Below are 12,423 nucleotides of genomic sequence, written 5' to 3'. Positions count from 1 at the left end.
TGGGCACTGCACGGTGCAGGCTGTGGTGTGCAGTGAATAATGTTATATGTAGCTGGTTCACAGACTGGAGGATAATATCATCAGTTTTCATGCAGAGAGTAAAGCTCACTGGTTCGAAAGATAATGACTGCACGGTGGCTCTGGGCACTGCAAATGTTACTCACGTTATTCCCTTTATCGTGTATCTGTACACAGTGGCGGACCTACATTTTTGGGGCCCTGAAGCTTGAACTGTTATGGGGGCCTTTTCACAACCAGCAACGAGGTCTGGGTAACCACTGCTATCTTCTTCAATGGGGTTGTTCCACGACAGATCCCCACAAATTTTAATTTCTGTCATAAATGTTAATAGTGTTTTAAATTATCTATAATTAAATATAAATATATTAAATATATTTAGAATGAAACATCCTTAATTTGAACGTTTTTTCGTTTACGGCGAGCCTACATGCTACATTAACAACTTTTTAATTTTTATTTTAACTATTAATTTGTAATGAATTACACTATATTATTAATATTATTCTTTTTTAAACCCCTTCTCATACAGTAGACACAACATTTTTAAGCAATGTGGACTAAGCGTGATATTCAGAAAAAAAATAGGAAGTATTGGCCGGTGGTCCAGGGGTCCAGGAGGCTGGCTAGGCCCCCGGCGGGGCCCAGAAGAAGCACCCCAGGGGGGGGGGGTTCAGGGGGCAGAATTCCTCCCTGCGGGAGCGGGAGTGAAGCAGCGATTAGTCGAGGCGGGGATTAGGTGTGAGGTGGGAGGTTTAGTCGAGGTGAGGTTTAGTAAGTTGAGGTTTCAGTGTGAGGTGAAGTTTAGTCGAGGCAAGGTGTTTAGTCGGGGTGAAAAATCAGATTCATTTCTAGGAAAACAAAAAAAATCGGGATTCCGATTTAAAGCAGAAGACTAAATTCGCTTCAGAGGCCCCTCCAGGATTAGGGGCCCTGAAGCTTAAGCTTCATTAGTTTCATAGTAGATCCACCCCCAACTGTGCACTGTGAATGGCTCGAGTGTAATCATGCATTGTCTTTCTGCTGACTGGTTAGCATGCAACAAAAGCTTTTCACTGCCTCGGGACACATGACAATATACTAAACTCAAACTGTAATCGCTGCTAGTTTAGAGGATGAGGGGAGATCTTGTTGAAACCTACCAAATAACAATAGGTCGGGATAGAGTGGATGTGGAGGGGATGTTTTCACTAGTGGGAGAATCTAAGTGGGAGGGCACAGCCTCAGAATAAAAGGACATGCCTTTAGTTTAGTTTAGTTTAGTTTAGTTTAAAGATACAGCGCGGAAACAGGCCCTTCAACCCACCGAGTCCGTTCCAACCAGCGATCCCCGCACACTAACGCTATCCTACACACACTAGGGAAAATTCACAATTATACCAAGCCAATTAACCTACTAACCTGTACGTCTTTGTAGTGTGGGATGAAACCAGAGCTCCTGGAGAAAACCCACACAGGTCACCGGGTGAACATACAAACTTTGTACAGACAGCATCCATAATCAGGATTGAACCAAGGTCTCTGGTGCTATATGGCAGCAACTCTACCGCTGCACCACCGTGCCACCATAGTGGGAGAATGAGAAAGTCTAGGACTAGAAGACATAGCCTCAGAATAAAAGGACGTACTTTTAGAAAGGAGATGAGGAGGAATTTACTTAGTCAGAGGGTAGTGAATTTGTGAAATTCATTGCCACAGATGGCTGTGGAGGCCAAGTCAGTGGATATATTTAAAGCAGAGATTGATAGGTTCTTGATTAGAATGGCCTAATTCTGCTTCCTATGACTTGTGAACTTATAAAGCGAGGATTAGCAAAGGGATACAACATTATGAAAGGACCAGATAGGGAAAATTGGTTAAGGTGAGTGGGAAAAGTTTAAAGGAGATTTGTGAGGTAAGGTTTATTGTATACAGAGAGTGGTGAGTGGATGGAACACTCTGCAGTTCAAGTAGTGGGAGAGATATGATAGCAACATTTATGGGGCATTTAGACGGATGCCTGACCAGACATGGAATGGATGGTGTCACATCCTTGCCTTGATCCGAATATAATAAACACACTTAGCAGACGCTGAACATAAATGCTTTGTTTAATTCGGATCAAGGTAAGGAGGTACTGTATATAAGGTCATGATGTCATAAGGAATAGTAGAATTAGGCCATTCGGCCTATCAAGTCTACTCCACCATTCAATCATGGCTGATCCATCTCTCCCTCCTAACACCATTCTCCAGCCTTCTCTCCATAACCTCTGATTAGATAAAATGCCCGCTAAACTTGATTATACTTCTTAAAAGTGTCTCCACTCCTTCTCCACTCCTTCTCCTTCTCCTCCCCTTCTGTCTCCCTCTCTCTCCCCTCTCTCTCCCCCCCCCCCCCCCCCCCCCCCCCCCCCCCCCCCCCCCCCCCCCCCCCCCCCCCCCCCCCCCCCCCCCCCCCCCCCCCCCCGCTCTCTCTCTAAGGACTTACGGTACTCTGTTGTAGCCGTTTACCTTCCACTTCATCGCCTAGACAGCGCTCCTCGGCTGTCCCTGGCCCCCACCTTCGCGATGTGTTTGTGTGTGTGTGTGTGCGTGTGTGTGTGTGTGTGTGATGCAGCTTGTGGTTCGGTCGATCCAGCTCGCGGTTTCAACGCGGCCGGTCGATCCAGCTCGAGGGCTTCCAGGCGAATGACTTCGAGCTTCGAGGTCGAAGGCACTCCTCTGGACTCGCAGATTAGGTCGCCCAAGTGGGACAGGCCCTTAACTCAGCGGGTCAGACAGCATCTCTGGATGTAATAAGTAACGTTTCGGGGCAAGACCCTTCTTCAGACTGAGAGTCGGGAAAGGGAAATGAGAGATATAGACAGTGATTTCGAGAGATATAGAACGAATGAATGAAAGATATGTAAAAAAGTAACGACGATAAAGGAAACAGGCCTTTGTTAGCTGTGGACGGTGAAAATGAGTTACAGCCAATAAAACTCACCAATCCAACATTGAAACTAGTACAACATCTAGGGTGTGGGAGGGATGGAGAGAGTGGATGCAGGGGTTACGAAGTTAGATGAATCAATATTCACGCTACTAGGTTGTAAGCTGCCCAGATGAAATATGAGGTGCTGTTCCTCAATTTGGGTTTGGCCTCACCCATTATTGCCCGTAGCTTGTTAGACAAGCTCCAATAGTAACTCAACATCATCTTACAGAGCACTGCCAGATCAATGACGTCACTGCATCTTTCCACGCCACGGAGACTATTTGCAACTCTTGCGCCATTTACAGCAGGATGAGAGAGCATACGTGTGTAGGAGAGAACTGATGCTGATTTAAATCAAAGATAAACACAAAATACTGGAGTATCTCAGCGGGACAGGCAACATCTCTGGAGAGAAGGAATGAGTTACGTTTCCGGTCGAGACCCTTCTTCAGTTGATGTTTTGGCTCGAGACCCTTCTTTAGTCTTTCTGAAGAAGGGTCTTGCCCAGAAACGTCACCCATTCCTTCTCTCCAGCGATGCTGCCTGTCCCGCTGAGTTACTCAAGCATATCGTGTCTATCTTTGAGAGAGCTTTATCCAAATGAAAAGCCTTCCATCATTCATAGATTACACACATGTCATCTTGCATTCTCCTCATCATGTAACATTTGGGGTGGCATGGTAGTGCAGCAGAGGTAGAGTTGCTGCCTTATTGCGCCAGAGACCCAGGTTCGATCCTGACTACAGGTGCTTTATGTACAGAGTTTGAACATTCTCCCCGTGACCGAGTGGGTTTTCTCTGGGTCCTCCCACACTCCAAAGTACAGGTTTGTAGGTTAATTGGCTTTGGTAGAAAAAAATGGTACATTGTCCCTAGTGTGTTGGATAGTGCTAGGGCAGGGGATCACTGGTCGGCGCAGACTCGGTGGGCCGAAGGGCCACTAAATCTTGTATCTCCACCGTACCTCTAAACCAAACTATAACTGTATAGCGGAGGTGCAGGCCCTGTGGCCCACCATGTCCGTGCCGAACATGATGCCCAGTCAAACTAATCATCAGCCAGGCACCTTTCTCCGTAGGAGAAGGAAAACTGGACACCTGGGACATAACTCTCAAATGGAATCCTAGGTTAGACATCACAGAGCTGAGACATTATTCCCAGAAGAGAGCCAATAAATTTGCTGCCATCTGGGAGGATCTGTGCTTTATAACCTGGACCGTCATTCAGAACTCTGCTGCACCCAAAGGATTAAGGATGACTCTCTTCCATTCATTCTGTGGGCAATGAGATTCACAGACTCTGTCGCAGGTGAGCAGATGGTGTTTACAGGTATACTTTCGCTGGACGTGTGTGGTCCCTGATTCAATGTCCTTCTAAAGGCTTTGTCCCCATTTTAAGCAGCCATGGTTTAGAGATTCCTGCAAGTTGGGGGGCAATCACACTGTTTTAGTGAGCTTTTGACATGATTCTTGGATTGCTTCTTCTATCCACCTTGTAATCAAGAGTCATAGTAATAGGGTCTTACAGCGTGGAAAACAGGCCCTTAGCCCAACTTCCCATCTATTCCTACCTGCCTGCATTTGGCCCATATATCTCTAAACTTGTCCTATCCATGCACCTGTCTAAATGTTTCTTAAATGTTGTGATGGTACCTGCCACAACTATCTCCCCTGGCAGCTTGTTCCGTACACCTACCACCCTTTGCCTGAAAAAATTACCCTTCAGATTCCTATTAAAACTCTCCCCCCTCACCTTAAACCTATGTCCTCTGGTCCTCGATTCCCCTACTTTGGGCAAGAGACTCTGTGCGTCCACCCGATCTATTCCTCTCATGATTTTATACACCCCTATAAGATCACCCCTCATCCTCCTGTGCTCCAATGAATAGAGTCCTAGCCTGCTCAACCTCTCCCTATAGCTCAGCCCCTTGAGTCCTGGCAACATCCTCGTAAATCCTCTCCCTAACCTTTCCAGTTTGACAACACCTTTCCTATAACATGGTGCCCAAAACTGAACACAATACTCATAGTGCAGCCTCACCAATGTCTTATACAACTGCAACAGGACCTCCCAACTTCTATACTCAATGAATTGACTGTTAGATACTGGTAGATACTGGTAGATAGGGTGAATATTATATTTGGTGAACGTAATAATTTTTGACACGACTCGAAGTAGGAGGGGGACTTCCTAGGATTTGAGTATAGAAGCAGGGAGGTTCTACTGCAGTTGTACAGGGTCTTGGTGAGACCACACCTGGAGTATTGCGTACAGTTTTGGTCTCCTAATCTGAGGAAAGACATTCTTGCCATAGAGGGAGTACAGAGAAGGTTCACCAGACTGATTGCTAGGATGTCAGGACTTTCATATGAAGAAAGACTGGATAGACTCGGTTTGTACTCGCTAGAATTTAGAAGATTGAGCGGGGATCTTATAGAAACTTACAAAATTCTTAAGGGGTTGGACAGGCTAGATGCAGGAAGATTGTTCCCGATGTTGGGGAAGTCCAGGACAAGAGATCACAGTTTAAGGATAAGGGGGAAATCTTTTAGGACCGAGATGAGGAAAACTTTTTTCACACAGAGTGGTGAATCTCTGGAATTCTCTGCCGCAGAAGGTAGTTGAGGCCAGTTCATTGGCTATATTTAAGAGGGAGTTAGATGTGGCCCGTGTGGCTAAAGGGATCAGGGGGTATGGAGAGAAGGCAGGAACAGGATACTGAGTTGGATGATCAGCCATGATCATATTGAATGGCGGTGCAGGCTCGAAGGGCCGAATGGCCTACTCCTGCACCTAATTTCTATGTTTCTATGTTTCTTCCCTTGGCACTCTTAGTTGACAAAGATTTCAAAGAGAGGTGTAACCAAGACAATTGATTCAATTGATGTATTTAAGAGAGAGTTTAGACTTAAGGCTAAAGGAATCAGGGGATATGGGGAGAAAGCAGGAACAGGGTACTGATATTGGATGATCAGCCATGATCATATGGAATGGCTCAAAGGGACAAATGGCCTACTCCTGCACCTATTTTCTATGTTTCTATGTTTCTACCCAAACCCCCAACGCACCAGCATGATTGCAATCCTTTACATGATTGACAAGCAGATTACTGACAGTGAAACACTCCAGAATAGCCTTTGGTCAGGAAAAGTGTTTTATTGATGTGGTCTTCTTCTGTGAGTGGGGATTATGAATTTATCCTGTTCAGACATCTAAAATATAAATCATTGAACTTCAGGTAATACCATCTAACCTGAGCAGCAAAATACTGAATAACTTATTCACAAGAAACACTATTCAGTCAATAACGTTTCTTGTGAAGTATATAACACACTCAAGAAACACCTATTATGTTTATTGGTGAAGAAAACTCACAATGTGTAGGAAGGAACTGCAGGTGCTGCTTATATCAAAAATAAACACCAAATGCTGGAGTGACTCAGAATCAGAATCAGAATCAGAATCAGAATCAGAATGCGTTATTGTCATTGCATGTGTCACATACAACGAGATTACTGTGTCTCTCCATTTAAAAGAACTTCAAACATTCACATACTCATACTTTTTACACTCCCTCCCTCCCCAAACCCACCCATGGATTCACATTTACATAAATTAACACTGTCTCCAACCCCCCCCCCCTCCTTCCCCATAACCCGCTCCCGAGACAGAGTTCAGTTCCAAGATTGCTGATGGGTAAAAGCTGTTCTTGAGTCTGGCAGTGCGTGACTTTAGCGACCTGTACCTTTTTCCTGAGGGCAGCAGTGTGAAAAGGTGGTGACAAGGATGTGTAATGTCTTTCACGATATTACAGGTCCTGCTGCGGCATCTGGAGTGGTAAATGTCCTCCAGAGGGGGCAGGGGGAGTCCAATGATACCCTGGGCAGTTTTTATCACCCTCTGGAGAGCTGCTCTGTCAGCTGCTGAACAGTTCCCAAACCAGGCAGTTATGCAGTAAGTCAGTATGCTTTCTACTGAACAGCGGTAGAAAGACTCCAGCAGTTTAGCAGACAGATGGGCCTTCCTCAGTGTTCTGAGGAAGTAAAGTCTCTGTTGCGCCTTTTTTACAACTACAGCACAGATCATTTAAGATCCTCACTGATGTTGATCCCCAGAAATGTAAAACTAGGCACCCTCTCCACCTCCTCGCCCCCTATCTCCAGTGGCCTGAGCTCCGCTCTATGTCGCCTGAAATCAGTGATGATCTCCTTTGTCTTTTTAGTGTTCAGAGAGAGATTGTTGTGAGCACACCACTCAGAAAGTCTGTGCACCTCCTCTCTATAGGCGACCTCGTTCCCATTTGAGATGAGCCCCACCACGGTTGTATCGTCCGCAAATTTTATGATCCTATTTGCGGGGTGATGGGGCAAGCAGTCATGTGTGTATAGGGCATAGAGGAGCGGACTGAGCACACAGCCCTGCGGTGCTCCTGTGCTGAGGGTCAGGGATGTCGAGGTGTAGGGTCCAAGTCTCACCGTCTGACTCAGCAGGTCAGGCAGCACCTTTGGAGAAAAGAAATAGCTGATGTTTCGGGTCAGGTCTGAAGAAGGGTTCTGACACTAAACCTTTCTCCAGAGATGCTGCCTGACCCGCTGAGTCACTCCAGCGTTTTAAGTCAGAAATTTCAGAATGTTCAGAAAAAATCTTCAGAAAATTCAGAATGTTGGCTTGCTGTATCATTTTAAGTCGGATAATTTCGTTCTCCCTCAACTGTCCTATTCATACACTCAAAGTTACACTCTAACAAGCATGTTGACAAGTTTGAACATACAGTATCCACATAGACCAGTGACTTTAATCCCCGTAACCACACTGGTTACAACTTCTGCCTGTGGATGAATCAGCCCGCAGAGATTACATTATTTGTCACAAAAACAACTCCACAAATACATTGAGTTAATGGTCCTTTAAGCAACCATCATAATATACTAAAATAATGGCATGATTGTAAAATTAAGTCTATTCCGCTGCAAATTTTGTTCCAGAAACACGATTTATTTTTGAGCACATCTTATTTCCCGAAAGAAGAAGAATTCTTTGTAAGCATGACATTACGTTTGGGTATGTATACAGGTACATATGATCTTTTCAATGTAGGTCGGTAAAGAGCTGTTACGTAGCCATGCACACACATTCATACAGCATCAACTGCTGCTTCCTTTAATCCACACCGTCATCAGTGAGCTCGTTAATCCTCGCATGTACATTCACTGAGCTTCCAGATGGTTAGTCAAATTCCACAGCCAATGGGGTTTGCACTAAGCAGGAAAGATAGAAAATCCAAAAAAAGCGATTTGCAGCATTAATTCCAAGCGCATGTGGCTGTACATTGTGTGGGAGGAGCAGTGAGCTTTAAAGTTGCACTAACCTCCAGGGGAAAGCAATCTGCATTTTACCATAATGAACTACTGCCCCGACCCCTACAGAAGAAGGCTGTGAGTAAAAGAGGATGTTATTCTCAAGAGGTAGCACTTTACTGCACAGTTTCATGAAGAGATGGAAACTAATCTTCAAAAGCTATTTTGAAGAGATGGTAAAATAATTTCTTATCTCAAAAAAGGGTCGATTTTTTGTACATCTTTCTGCTGTAAGCACGTTATTTTCACTGTATCTCTACAAACTGTTTAAGTTTTATGGTATCCGATTGTACATCTATGTATTTCATGTCTTCTACACTGTAAATGGGTCGATTGTAATCATGTATTGTCTTTCTGCTGACTGGTTAGCACGCAACAAAAGCTTTTCACTGTACCTCGGTACACGTGACAATAAACTAAACTGTTTACAGTTTTAAGCTTGTATCCAACTCATAATAAAATTAATACTTTTTAAAGGCACTCAATATTGTAATGGAGTAGGCAATACTCAAACTTTAAAAATACGATCAAAGTTGAGACGTAGAATTGTAATATCAATCAATCGAAAACTGCAGCTGAATTGATTTGCAAGATATGTCTTTTGCTTTGTATAAGTCACAGGCACAGCCATAGGTAGGTTAAACATCACGTGCTTATGGCACAATTGGGTATTACCTGCAGGGTATTACCTTCGGGCAGTGCATTCCAGACTCCAGGTGATAAGATTCTTTCTCAGATTCGCTTTAAACACTATTTAATTTAAACAAATGCCCTTTGGTATTAGATATCTCTGCTACAGGGAAATGTTTCTTACTATCTAAACTATAGGGAAACCGCCGAGAACTAAAGGGGAATGTGTTTAAATTGGTTTGTGTTAAAATGGGATACTTGTAACTTTGTCAGTGCCCTTTAAGTGGCGACTCTTTGCATACCTTGCGTACCTTGGGTGTGCAAAACAAAGGATATCACTGTGACTTGTCACATGTGACAATAAAGTATCATTCATCATTCATTCTATCATTCATTCAATCATTCATTCATTCATTGATTCATTCAATCATTCATCCATTGATTCATTCATTCATTCATGCATTGATTCAATCATTCATTCATTCATGCATTCATTCATTCATGCATTCATTCATTCATGCATTCATTCATTCATGCATTCATTCATTCATGCATTCATACATTGATTCATCCATTCATTCATTCATTCATTCATGCATTGATTCATCCATTCATCCATTCATTCATTCATTCATTCATATATAATTTTCTTAATATCTTATATAACAATCAGGTCCTCCGAAGGAGTGGGAGATTGCAACCTTCACGCGCTCCACCCTGTTTCGACTAATACAATCAACCCGACGTGCACAAACAAGATCAAATAGAACAAGTTGACCTACAACTTTAGGCTGTGCATGCCATATGCAAGAAGAAGAGGTCTCCCAAAAGCCTCCTCTATTTCAAGGAGAGCAAACCGAGGCCTTCCACTCTCTGCTCATAAGTGGCAGTGCCACACATCCCAGACAATATCCTGGTGCAATGCCTCTGCACACTCTTCAGTGCAATCATGTCTTTCATATAGTGTGGCAAACAGAACTCCAGATTGGACCTAACCAAGGTTTATAAATGTTGGCACATTGGCCTTCATCAGTCAGAGCACGGAGTATAGAAGTTGGGAGGTCAAGTTACAGTCATATAAGACGTTGGCCAGGCCGCATTTAGACTATTGTGTTCAGTTTTGGACGCCATGTTATAGAAAAGATAGTGTCACGCTGGAAAGGGTGCAGAAAAGATTTAGAGTCAAGAGTGCTTTCTCGTCATGTGTCCCAGATAGAACAATGAAATTCTTATTTGCTACAGCACAAAAGAATATGTAAACATAGTACACTGTAAACAATATGATAATCGAGAGAGAGAAAAAAGTTCAGTATGTATATGTACGCATACCCACAAGTACACACATACATATATATATATACATACATACATACATATATATATATATACACACACACACACACACATATATCTATATATATTATTATTATATACACATACTCAAAAAACAAACAATAGTGGTGCAATAATAATAATAATTCTAATAATAATAATAGTCTATTGAAGTTCAGAGCTTATTTGAGGTTGTGGGGTTTAATAGCCTGATGGCTGTAGGGAAGAAACTGTTCCTGAACCTGGACGCTAGAGTTTACGAGGATGTTGCCAGGACTCGAGAGCTTGAGCTATAGGGAGAGGTTGAGCAGGCTAGGATTCTATTCCTTGGAGTGCAGGAGGATGAGGGGTGATCTTATACAGGTATACAAAATCATGAGAGGAATAGATCGGATAAATGCACAGAGTCTCTTGCCCAGAGTAGGGGAATGGAAAACCACAGGACATAGGTTTAAGGTGAGGGGGGAAAGATTTAATAGGAACCTGAGGGGTAACTTTTTCACACAAAGGGTGGTGGGTCTTTAGATCGAGCGGATAGAGGAGGTCGTTGAGGCAGGGACTATCGCAAAGTTTAAGAAACATTGAGACAGGTACATGGGTAAGAGAGGTTTAGAGGGATGTGGGCCAAACACAGGCAGGTGGGACTAGTGTAGATGGGACATGTTGGCCATTGTGGGCAAGTTGGGCCAAAGGGCCTGTTTCCACACAACAAGATTCTGTGATTGTTTGCTAACCTCATTGCTCTTATGTTCTATGCCATGGCTTATGAAGGAAGGCAAGTATCCCATATGCCTTCTCTACCACCTGCGCTGTGGCTTCAGGTGACATTGACCAATCCATAAAGATTTCCCTGTTCCTCAATACCCTTTCAACCACAAACAATTATAACACGTGTCCTAACCATGTTAGTCCTCCTAAAATGCATTAGATCACATTTATCAGGATTACATTCAATCTGGCTATTGATCTGGCCATGTTACCAGTTCATTCATATTGCCATGCAGCCTTGGGATGACCTCCTTCACTGTCAAAACCACCAATTTCCATTTCATTTGCAAACTTACTAATTGTGCTACTAATATCTCATGATTCTGGGAAATAACTAGCATGAGAGATAATAACTAACATGCGATGCAGTAAACAACGGTGTTATTGTTCCAGTAAAAGTATACCACAGATTGGCGGTAGAGTTGTTGCCTTACAGCGCTGGAAACTCTTGGTTTGATCCTGACTACGGGTGCCGTCTGTACAGAGTTTGTACGTTCTCCCCGTGACCGTGTGGGTTTCCCCCCGATAACTTTGGTTTCCTCCCACACTCCAACGACGTACCGGTAGGTAGGTAAATTGACTTGGTAAATATAAAAATTGTCCCCAGTATGTGTAGGATAGTGTTAATATGTGGGGATCGCTGGTCGGCGTGGACCCGGTGGGCCGAAGGGCCTGTTTCCGTGCTGTAACTCAAAACTGAACTGAATCCTTGTTGTAAATTATCGCTAATTTCAACATTACTTCCAGCCTGACCATATGCACATTCTCCAAAAGTGTCTCTACTCATGAGATCCAGAGCGAAAACTCAACGAAACCAAATACTTTAGAACCTACATAACTTCCATCTGCCTAAGAATACTACCTATTCATCCTTCACCATTTTGCCTTTATAGATATGTATATAGCGCCGCAGAATTGTGCACCTATCCCCCCCCTCTCCCTTTTGGTTTTGTTTTCTGTTTCTTGTTTTTTGTACTAAATTATATGTATGCACTGAGTACGAGCTGCTTTTAATCTCATTGTACATGTATAGTGACAATAAATGGCATATCTATATCTATCTATCTCTGCAATAAAGAAACCTTGTATTTTTTTTAAATCAAAAATAAATTAGTTGATCAAAAATCTAGTTGATCAAAAATTTTAGTTGATCAAAATCTTTTTTTGAAACAGTATCCTGGACAGTCTTCTGGAAGAGCACGAGAAATTACTGAGCATTAACCGTACAAAATTGTAATGTAAATAAACCCCTCTCAAAAACACCCATGTCCTATTCCTGAAACTCTGCAGCCCCAACGCTGGCATCACCTCCCAAACTTGTGAACTCTACTACCTTGGAGGACAAAGGCAACAGTGGGAA

The 12,423-nt window shown here is 43.2% G+C and overlaps 1 protein-coding gene across 1 annotated transcript in view; it reads right to left on the bottom strand.

Moving 5' to 3' along the window:
* Positions 1 to 12,423, bottom strand: part of LOC129697448 (gamma-aminobutyric acid receptor subunit rho-2-like) — a 29,915-nt gene that overhangs the window by 16,662 nt on the left and 830 nt on the right. The window lies entirely within an intron of this gene.

The sequence above is a fragment of the Leucoraja erinacea genome, chromosome 5 (assembly GCF_028641065.1).
Source record: "Leucoraja erinacea ecotype New England chromosome 5, Leri_hhj_1, whole genome shotgun sequence".
Classification (NCBI taxonomy): Eukaryota; Metazoa; Chordata; class Chondrichthyes; order Rajiformes; family Rajidae; genus Leucoraja; species Leucoraja erinaceus.
Note: the sequence above shows the minus strand (reverse complement) of the source record. Positions and strands in the feature narration are given on the sequence as shown.